This window comes from Camelus bactrianus, chromosome 14 (assembly GCF_048773025.1).
Source record: "Camelus bactrianus isolate YW-2024 breed Bactrian camel chromosome 14, ASM4877302v1, whole genome shotgun sequence".
In the NCBI taxonomy this organism is placed as follows: domain Eukaryota; kingdom Metazoa; phylum Chordata; class Mammalia; order Artiodactyla; family Camelidae; genus Camelus; species Camelus bactrianus.
The window spans coordinates 1,156,257-1,167,571 of NC_133552.1; the positions used below are offsets into that span (position 1 = coordinate 1,156,257).

General features: G+C 53.5%; 1 protein-coding gene across 4 annotated transcripts in view; it reads right to left on the reverse strand.

Annotated features, from left to right (window-relative positions):
- The window catches only part of LATS2 (large tumor suppressor kinase 2), a 32,298-nt gene extending 21,282 nt beyond the window's left edge, over positions 1-11,016 (reverse strand). For 2 of the 4 annotated variants that reach the window (XM_074377884.1, XM_074377885.1), the window contains exon 1: positions 10,679-10,994. The gene's annotated coding sequence lies outside the window, so the exon portion shown is untranslated. Of the gene's footprint in view, positions 1-10,678 lie in introns of all 4 variants that reach the window. The other 2 variants (XR_012511590.1, XM_074377886.1) reach the window with 2 other exon arrangements.
- Between the last annotated feature and the right edge of the window lie 299 nt (positions 11,017-11,315).

Here is an 11,315-nt window from a genome sequence, read left to right on the forward strand (position 1 = left end):
GACAAATTGGGAGTTCGGGATTTGCAGATACTGACTACTATATATAAAATAGCTAAACAGCAAGTTCATACTTAAATAAATTAAAACAATATGCTGTTAACAAGAAATGGACACAACATTGTAAACTGACTAGACTTCAAAGAAAAAAAAAACACTCTGAAATAACAAAATAAATAAATAACACAAAATAAAAACAAAAATAAGTAAATAAAATACTTGAAATCCACAGCTTGAGGATTCAGGGCTAAACGTCCTCCACGGGGTTTCGGACTCTGGCTGGTTCCGGCAATCAATCAGCTCCTGGTTCACACAGCTGTCCTTTAGCCCCGGGCTTTGCTCAACAAAACCTCCGCTCGCCTGAACATGGGGTCTGTCCATATCCTTGGAAATTTTTCCTTCTAAAACCCGCCCTAACTTCCTAAAGATACCACGACCTGTCACGCTGAAGCTGGCTACAGTGCAGCTGGAAGTAATTCAACACAATGTGTTATGAGACTTGGAAGGCAAGTACTCCCCTGATTTTTAATAAAGTAGTCAATTTCTTACTGGCATTTTGACCTAAATACTAAAATAAGAAACTGATGCTACAGGGAAGGGCAGGGACCAGCACGTGGTAACCGACCACACAGCAGCCACCCTACCACGTGGCCATGTGGATGTACTTCAATATGGAAAAGCCTCTACACAGAACTCGTTGTCACAAAGGCATTTTCCAACTGCGGTTCCTACCCCAGGCCTACGGCACTGACTACACTGTCATTCCGGAATTCAGAAAATGGAACCAAACCCAGCCCTGACACTGCCCTGGCAGCCAACCCGCTGGAGGCTGGGATCTCCCCTCCGGGCCCTTCCTCTGTGACACAGGCGACCACACCCGGTGAGTGGGGTCAAAGGCTCAGCGCTGGTTTCTGTCTGCTCCTTGGGCTGACTCGGCCTCAAGGCTCTCCGGCAGCCCCAGCGCCTCCCCGCCTCTCGCCCTCACCTGCTCCGCTCCTTCTGACCCCAGGGAACGCCATGAGCAGGCGATAAAGGACAATCACCGAGTTCTCATGCACAAGGAAAAACTGACCCAAAAAGGAGCATCGTTTAAAAGGAGCGGCAGAGGGGTCTGGGCTCTTCCCTTCGGTGAGGAACGTTCACCTCTAAGATGCCCTTCTGCCTAATATTTATCCAGTATTTACTCAGTGCCAGGCTCGGTTCCAGGAGCATTTTGTGAAGTAACTTGTACAGATGTATTACATTACCGCTATGGCAGTAAACCTGAAGAAATGACATAAAATTACTATTCCTTTCTCAGAGGTGGGAAGATGGAAGGTCTTAAAAGGTTTTAACTGTCCCCTTTCTCACTGTAACTAATAGAAGATTCTATTTAGAAAGTAAGAACCAGACTACATAAATTCTTCAGCATGAAATTCGTATTTCAGCACACAACACCTAGTGTGTCCAAGTCCTGAAATGACTGTTTCAAGACCCCACACGAGTGAGTCGCTGGATGAAGGACAGCGGGGACTGCCCTGGGGCCTGGGCTGGCCGCAGACCAGAAGCCCAGGGCTCTGCTTAATTGATGTAAAACGGGGCCATGACTGCAAGCACACTCATTTTCAGAGCCTCTGTGGTCTAGGCACCTGTTCTGAAATACCTAACTTTCTAGAACCATACGTTCACATTCCAGCAACCATGCAAGTTCCCAAGCACATGCGGGGTCTGGGGACAGGTGACCCTCACACAGACCCCTGTGTTTCCATCTTTAGTCCTCTTCCCTCTCTTTGAAAACTGAGATACAGAAGAATAAATCATACTGTCCTCACGATAAATAATCGATGTGAAGGTGCGGCCGGACAGCAGGCAGGGAGGGTCCTCCAGTATCTCTCCCCACCTGTCTGCCCAACGCACTGCCGGGCCAGCTGGGCTGAACGTCAAACCTGCCCTCAGCCCTTCACAGCCCAGCGAGAGGTCGGCGTAAGGGAGGCAAATAAACAGCTTGCAAGAAAGAGGTGCCCCAGAGGAGGAAAAAACATCTGAGAGATGGGAGCACAAAGGAGGAAGTCAGAGGAAGGGCCAAAGCAGAGAACACTGTGTAGGGGAGACTGGAATTCCGGCCCTGGGAACCGCCCAGAGTGAACAGCAGAGGGCCTGGCGCCCGCGGGCTTGGTCCGGGTGGAGGCCCTTCCTAGAGGCTCGTCTGGCAGGGTGAGGCGCGGAGGTGCGCAGGTGGTGACTGGGAAAGACCCCCGAGGCCACGTTCACCATCTGGACTCATCGCAGAGAAGGGGAGCCGCCACCTGCGTTTAAGCTGCAGGTGACGTGGTGGGGGTGCCCTTTGGGGAGCTGGGCCTGGAGCCACCTGGAGGGTGGGCTGGAAGGGACAGAGCAGGGACACTCCAGGTGGACAACCAGGCCTGGGTGAGAGGCACCAACCCCATGGGCGCAGCTCAGCTGGAGGCCCCGGGTGTGTGGACGGTGTCCACCTGCTCAGGACTCGGGCAGTCAGCTGGGCGCGGGAGCAGCGGGCCCCGGAGACAGTCCACGCAGAAGGAGCCAGCGAGCTGCGACAACGCCAAAGCCGGGGCGGGGGTGGCCTCCGAGCCCGGCCCGGCCGAGCAGCAGGGAGGGGTCAGGGACAGCAAAGGAGGTCGAGTCTAAGGCTTGAAAACTCCCTGGAATTCACTCTGAAGAAGGAAATGCTGGAAGCTGGGAGAACAAGACGGCTTGTTTTTTGGGTGGGGGTAATGTTGTGAGTTTAACACACATTTTTTAAAGTGCACAAATCACAAGATGGATGAAAGCTGACACAGAGTCAGTCATTCCTGCCCCAGAAGCCCTGCCCCCGACCGAAGCCTTCACAAGGGTCAGACCCTCCAAACACGAGCGTTATGGCGACCAGTCTTTGAACTTCAGCCCGTGGAGTCACACGAGCTACCCCTCCGTGCCCAGTGACTCTGCTCAGCGCCGTGGCGAGGCCTGCACGCGGGGTCCAGCAGGCTGCCACCCCCCCCCCCCCGCCGCCGAGGATACTCCCAGGGGAACACGCTTATGTCTCTGTCCTGCCACCAAAGACACCTGGGCTGTTCCCGGTCTGCATCTGCTGCCTCCAGGCGGTGATCCCTGTGGTTGCTGCCCCAGAGCTAAGGAGTGAGCAGTGAGGGGTCCACCCCAAGTCCCTGCCCCCGTCACACGCTCTCTGTGTGCTTACTGCCAGAGCCCCTGGGGGGTCACAGGGCCCCACCCCCTCCCCAGGCCGCGTCACTGTACCACATACATCACACAGGCAGCTCCTGCCCTGCGGGCTTTCCAGGGCCTGTGGCAGGGGCAGGGCCGGCCACCTCGGACACCGACACCACACCCGGGATCCAGCACATGCTCTACCCAGGTGGGGGTCAGGCAACGTCTGAATCTGAGGAGGCTGGGACCTGGTCCCCTGAGGCACAGGTCACAGAGCAGGTGTGTGGCCACCTGTGTGTCTTTCTCAGGGGAGGGGACCCTACTGCCACCCAGGTGTTCTGTGAGTGGCCCAGAGACTCCAAGTGGGCGGAACTGCCCTTAAGTGAGTACCTGCTATGTGAGGTACGCCTTTCCCTTGAGCAATGCGCGGCCTCAACACCCATACAAGGTGGCCCTGTTACTAGGTCCTAGGGAGGAAAAAATAACCAGCCTCCGACTTCAAGGAGCTCAGAGTTCAAGATGGGAGACAGACAAGAAAACCAATTATCTAACAACAGTACAGTACCTGTGACAATAAAAAGGCTGCCCAAGGAATGATGGGGACTTAGGCCAGAGTAGTAGCTGGGAGACAGAGAAGCGGGCGCCGGCCACACTTACGAGGGAGGACCCATAGCGGTTGGTGATGTTCACTAGAGGGGGCTGGTGTGAAAGGTGAAGCCTAAGCGTCTGGCTTAGAAACCGGAGTCAGCGGTGGTGCATTCTCTAAGCCAGGACAACCACCTGGACAGCACGGACCATCGAGAGTGTGACCCCAGTGTGGACAGAGGAGGGCAGTTATTGGGAGGTGAGGACGTGGCTGGCAGAGGCAGAGTCAGAAGATGGCCGTGTCAAATGGAACCAATCAAACTCAAAAGCCTTTGCACAGCAAAGGAAACCATACACAAAATGAAAAGACAACTTACGGAACGGGAGAAAACATCTGCAAATGATGCGACTGACAAGGGCTTAATCTCCAGAATATACAAACAGCTCATGCAATTCAACAACAACAAATCCAATCAAAAAATGGGCAGAAGACCTAAATAGATATTTCTCCAGAGAAGACGTAGCAGATGGCTAATAGTCACATGAAAAGATGCTCAACGTCGATATTTATCAGAGAAATGCAAATCAAAACTATAATGAGGTATCACCCTCACACCAGTCAGAATGGCCATCAACCAAAAGTCCACAAACAGTAAACGATGGAGAGGGTGTGAAGAAAAGGGAACCCTCCTACAGTGATGATGGGAATGGAGTTTGGCGCAGCCGTTACGGAAAACAGCATGGAGATTCTCTTAAAAAACTAAAAGCAGACTTACCATATGATCCAGCAACCCCACTCCTGGGCATGTATTCGGAGGGAACTCTAATTTGAAAAGATACATGGACCCAGTGTTCACAGCAGCACTATTTACAACAGCCTGGACATGGGAACAACCTAAATGTCCATCAGCAGATGGATATGACTGGGTAAAGACGTTGTGATACAGGCATACAATGGAATACTACTCAGCCATAAAAAAGAATGAAATAGTGCCATTTGCAGCAACATGGATGGACCCAGAGATGATCACACTAAGTGAAGTCAGACAGAGTAAGACAAATATCATATGATATCACTTACATGTGGAATCTAAAATATGATACAAATGAACTTATTTACAAAACAGAAACAGACTCACAGACACAATAAACACCTTGATGGTTACAGAGGGGAAAGGGGTTGGAGGGGATAAATTGGGAGTTCAAGATTTGCAGATACTGACTACTGTATATAAAATAGATAAACAATAAGTTTCTACTGTGCAGCACAGGGGACTACACTCAGCATCCTGTAAAAACCTGTGATGAAAAAGAGCATGAAAACAAACAGAAGTCCGTTTATACAGGACTGAAACGTGGTGCTGTGCACCAGAAATGGACACAACATTGTAAATCAACCATATACTTCAACAAGAAACAAAAAATTTAAAAAAGAAGATGGCTGTCTCGGTGCACAGGAAACCGTAGCTGGAGGGGCAGCCTGGCGTCCCCCGGCTCCGGCACTCAGCTCTGAGGGGCTGGACAAGCACGTCGCTGCTCTGAGCTTCAATTCTCTGCTCGGAACAAGCTGCTCTATTGATGGGGCTGTGCTGAGGATCCCGAGTGACACCGTGTGTGAGGTCACTCTCAGCTCTGACGCTCAACACACTGCCCAGTTATCAGACTTGCCGGTAGGTCAGGGCTCAGTCAGACAAAAACGTTCAATCAAGTCAGGAGACAAGCCCAGGCACGTCGGAGGGCTCAGGGGGAAAGGCTGAGCGTCCAAGCGCAGGCATCGCACGCTCGCTCCAAGGGACTCCCTTAACGAGCACTTGATAATGATGTTTTAAAAGTTAAACTATCTTTCTTTTTACCCGAAAGAGAGAAAAGCACAGAGAGGGAAAAGCTTATACCAAGAGCCTCATGGCCTGAAGCAGGAGCCTGCAGCTGGGCCCCGGACAGGAGGGTGCCCGGCACCCGAGCGCGGGGACAGCGCACAGGAAACAGCAGCATCCTTCCCTGAGGTTCAGATGCCATAGTCCAAAGTGAGGCGACACAAATCCATTGTCACAGCTGCATGACCACGGTACGCTACTCAGCCAGAGAAAGGCGTGGGGCTGACACAGGCTGCAGGGCAGGTGACCCGGGGACATCACGCTGAGTGAGGTAAGGCAGACAGACGGACAGAGGCTGAGACTCCCAGAGCAGGCACGTCCTGAGACAAGACAGAGGGAGTGACCAGCAGAGGGGAGGGCGGTTACTGCTGGACGGGCACCGAGCTTCCGTCTGGGATGATGAACAAGGATGAGCACAGACTGTGGTGACGACCGTGCAACAGCGTGTGTGCTTCATGTCACCGACTGTACCCTCGTGAACGGTTAAAGTGGTAAGTATTGTTCATGCTCTACCTCGCCGGAAAGTGGACCAGGAACTCACCTGACCGTTGGTACCTAGCTAACTAGCTCTCTGAACACAGCTACACGAGGAAAAGGCCGGACGTCGCGACTGTGTGCTGACAGTGGGGCAGAGTCCCCCCAAGAAGGAGGTCTGAACTGCCTGGCGACCCCTCGCTCCCCAGGGACGCTGAACACAAAGTGGGGAGCTGCTTGGGGCATGCAGCACTCGTGCCCCACAGACTTTCCAATTATGAAGCCAAGCAGCACAGCAGACCAGACTTTGCTGCATCCACGTCTGCATTTACGCACCAGCTAAGAAACACCAAGTGCCCTTGAACAGAGTCCAGATCAGCGTCCTGGTCCCTTTTCCTCCCCTCAACATCTCATGATGAAAATTTTCATCCGTATGAGAAACGTGAGAGAATTCTTCCGTGACACCCTGTAAGCCCAGGGCGTGTGCAGGGAGCAGGGGACCCCTCCCACTGCCATCTCCCTCCCACCACAGCCTGCCAGGAGCCACCGGTCTGCCTGCCCTTCCAAGTGACACCTTCCATCATGCCACTCCTGCCGGAGTCACTGGGGAAGGCCAAAACTCTCCTCCAGATGCACAAAGAATGAAAGTATTTTCTCAGCTTGAGGCCCTGTATTTTAGACTTTAGTTTGAGGACAGTTGATTTCATGGCCAAAATTTGAACCTCTGAAAGAACTTCTCATGAGAATACTCACCAGCCAAATTAAGGTGCAGCTTGAAGGGAGCTAGTCCGACACATCTCTACAGCACTTTAATAAGCTCCGCCGTCAGAGCCCCAGAACCACGGCCCGAGGCCTCAGAGACGAGGACTTTAAAACGGGGGTATCAAGCAAAGTAAATCTAACTGGAAATTTCTTAGGTGTCACCCACTGATTTAAATATACTTTAGAAGAAACTACAAGACTTTGGAATTTTAAAACTTCAGTACAGCTCAGAAAACAAAAACACCTTGTTTTTGATTCTGGAACCGAGACAACCACCGGTCCCACTCTTGCCTGGGTGGAGCCTGTAAAAACTCATGTGACAGCAATATTTTATCCATCCCTTAACTTGGCCCTACAACCCAATTCCAACTCTCAGTCCAATCCTGAAAGACACTATCAGATGTTCAAGAATTTTTATTCTAATTTCTCCTGCTACTTCACAAACCCACACTGGCTGCCAAATACACAATCCAGCACCAAAGAATCAACCAAGCCCATGTGTCACGCGTCCCGCACTGATGACACACGTTGGCATTTTTAAAACAGTATTTCTTGGACCTAAAATTCCAGTTATTATTTAAATCATATCCTTACTATAATTAACTAGCAAAGCTGAAGCTAAATCAGGCAGACAGGCCAGGCCTCCGGCCAGACGCTGCATGTCATGGGCGTAAGCCACCATGCCGATGGACCTCTCCAGGAAAGCGTCCGGTGGGGCCACCCCTCACAACAGGGGTCCCTGAGGTCACCTCCCCAACAGACAGTGCAAGCACAAGGCCGCAGAGGAGCCGGGGCTCCCTCTGGCGGCAGAGGCCTCTCCTCTAAACAGGTGTACAGCCTAGAGGAAAACCAAGCACCACACTCTGTGAGCTCTGTGCTCGATCTCTGTATGATATATGGGCGCATGCGTGCGCGCACACACGCACACAATGAATGACAGCACATAATGCAGCCATAGAAATTCGTACTCAAGGTCACTACACGGAATGACCCGACTGTAGACACACTTATAGTCCGCTCTTTGCCTAATTCCTAACAGAATTCCTAACAGCAAACAGCTGACGGGTTGGGTCTCCTTACACTCAAGTCTACACCCAGCAGGGGGTTTGAGCCTCCAAAAAGCCTCGCCTCCTCTGAACCCTGCCCTCCAAGTTTGAGAAACTCCACAGCCAGGGAGTCCGAACACCGGGCCATCTGAGAGTCACGGCTCTGGACAGAGGTGGCACGTGACCAGCCCAGCGCACAGGCCTATCTGGAGATAATCTTCCAGAGAAGGACTGTTTCACCAAAACTGGAAAGGCTGAAGGCTATGATTTGATGGAGGAAGTGTGAAGCTATTCTTGGAGTCGGGCACTTCCGGTGACAGCACAGGAGAGAGCTGAACAGGCAGACAGGGGAGGGGAGGGCAGGTACCGGAGTGACACTAGGGAGGGAGGACAGACGGCCTGGAGGCAGGGAGGTAACACTCCCAACAGAGGCCCACTCCATTCAAAACCCAACTCACATTCCTGAAAAGATTCTCACCATCCTGACTAATTTAGAGGTTACAGGACCTGTACTGTGCCACAAGAGCAGAACAGTTAATAAACACAAACCACTCCTACAGAATATCAGTTTTCACTTGGCCTCCAGAAAAATTCATATGAATCTCAAATCTTGGCGCACGAACAAAAAGCAATTAACTTAAAAAAACCACTTGTCACAGTTAGTTGACGTGGTCTAGAGGGCAAGTGAAGTAAAGTTTTCGGACACTGAACAGTAAACACGAAGCAATGTCAAATTTCCACCCTGATTTTACCACCATAACTGTTATCTTTATTTCCAACATTACCTTGGTTTAATAATACTTTCAAAATGAAAGTGTAAATTAGATGGCATTAGCCTTAAAAGTAATGAGCGGACAGCAGACACTTGGTAAAACCGGAGGCCACGCAGGTTCAGTTCACACCCCGGAGCTTCGCAGGTGCTCTGCGCAGCAAAGGCCCGCACGGTGTCGGCCACCAGCACACGACAGGAGCGGCGACCCGGGGCTTGGGAGGCCCTGCTCTGCCCACAGGAATTACTAACAGTAGGCTTGTTAACAGGGAAGGCGAGTGACAGAATTCTCCACGCTGGCAGTCAGTCACTTCAGGAATTTTCAAGCCCAAGCTTTCCATTCTGTTGACCAGAATGTTTTGTTCCCTTTTAGAGCAGATTTATGGTCAAAACAAAGTAAACGCACTGAATTTGTCTTCTGTATTTCTTCAAGCCTATTATTTTTCAAAAGTCAGTGAGGAATATTATTCAGAAGTTTCACAGTATTAAAACCATGAAATAAAATATAAAAGCAGCTTTTCAGAAACTTGTCAGTCTGTTTTTTCCCATACAAATCAGAACGCCCCCGGTTCCCCCGCATCCCTCCTGTGTGTTTACGGTGAATTTACCAGCCTCCACACTTCCTGCCGCCCCACTCAGCCCCCCACACAATGGGGTTTAGGGGCCGAGGGCCGGCTATTTACAACACAGCATTTAAAACAACAAGGCATCTTATTGTAAAAACATGCCCCTCCCACCAACCCTGCGATTTGCTAAGAAATATGCACAGGCCCAATTTGCACCTCAGTCAAAACTATTTCAAATTAGATGGAGAGGCTAGAAGAACTCTTTCTAGTTCAAAAATCTCGTGATTCCAGTAATTCACTCAATCGTTCTGCATGGCACCTTCTGCTCAGATATCATTTTAAACAGCTTGACATTTTGAGATTTATTATATGTTCAGAAATTTTAATTTCAAAGGAATGCTGGCACATTCATTAAACAGTGCTCTATATACCTGGATAATGAGAACAAATTTCAGAAGCGACTGAATAACAATGTCTTGTTAATTATCATTTAAAATAGACTTGCTTAAAGAGTCTGCGCATTCTTACACTGAAGACGTTTCTGTTACTACCTTATTAATAATACAGTTGCTAAAGAAAAAACTTAAACGATACAAAGCATCGTAGCCTCTTATTTAGCTCTCAAAGATGGGGATTCGCCGCACAGGGATTTAAGCTGAAATTCAACCGAAAATACGGATCAAGACCTACTGGGCACGAATTTCCTAATAATAAACCAGAAGTAGCTTTCTCCATTACAGGGAAGGTCTGTCACCTACCAGGTTAAGATGTAAACTGAACACCTGTAAGGAACATCGCACACATTCTGTGACTTTTCATCCAAGTTTCAGGACATCCAAGCTTCTAGGGAAAACGTGGGCAAACTCTTCTAAAAACTCCGTGAACACCTTGGGCGGAGAGCCGTCCGGCCACTGAATTTTACCTGCCGAACGTGGGAGTCCACACAGCCTCTGGCTGAGGGGTTAAGGCTGAACAGCTCTAAGACCCGGTTCCGTCCACACCGAGACCCTCCCCGCGTCGCACCAAAGGGAAACCTGCCCGAGGAACCGCCCGAGGTGCACGTTCCCAGCCGCGCGGGGCGGCGACTCCCATCGAGGCCCGGCACGCGCGGGCGGGGCAGGTGTGTCACCTGCGGCCCACCTGCCTCCGCGGCCGGCGGCGCGACCCGGGTCGGAGCCCGCGTGCGGAAACCGGCGGGGCGGCGGGGTGGGGGAGGGGAGGGGCCGGCCGGGGGCGCGGCCGGGGGGGAGGGGCGGCCCCGTCGGGGGACGGGCGGCCCGTGAGGGGACGCGGCCCGGGGCCGAGGGAGCCCCGGCGCGGCCCGCGGGGGCCCGACGGCGCGGACGGCCCCCGCCCCCGGCCCCCGCGCGCGCCCCGCCCGCCCCGTCCCAGCGCGGACGCCGCCGAGGGCCGGGCCGAGGGGCCGCCCGCCCGCCTCACCTCAGCTCGCCGCGCCGTCTACGCGGTCGGCGGCCGCCTGCCCGCGGCTCGGGGGCCTCGCGCGGGGACGCCGGGCCCGGGGGGCAGCCGGCGGGCGGGGACGCGGGGGCGCCGGGCGGGCGGCCCCATCTTCCGGCGCTCGCGCCGCGGCCCAGCGCGCAGACCGAGCGGGACATTCGCTACATTGTTGGCATTCCTCGGGCGTCACGTGACCGCCGCGTCACCGCCCGGCTGCGCCCGGCCCGGCCCGCCGTGTGGACGCCGGGGACGGGGGCAGGGCGCGTCCGTCCGTCCGCCCCCGCCGCCCCCCGCCCCTTCCGTCGTCGGCTCCGGCCCCCTGCGGCCCCCTCAGGGCCGGGCCACCGTCCTTCTGGCTGACGGCCTCCGCGACGCCGGGAGAGGGCCGCCTCCGCGGGAGCAGCACGGAGGTCACGACCCGCGGCTGCGTGACCACCGCCCGGCGCCCCCTCCCGGCGCGCGGTCGGACCGCCGGTGCCGCCGGGGCTGCGCTCGGTCCGCGCCGACAGCGGCGCTCGCGGCGGCCCCGCTCACCTGCCGCCCGGAAGCCCGGCCACCCGGCCCCGCCCGCCCCGCCTCGCGTCCCGCGCTTGCCCTGCCTTCAGCGGGGTAAACAAGT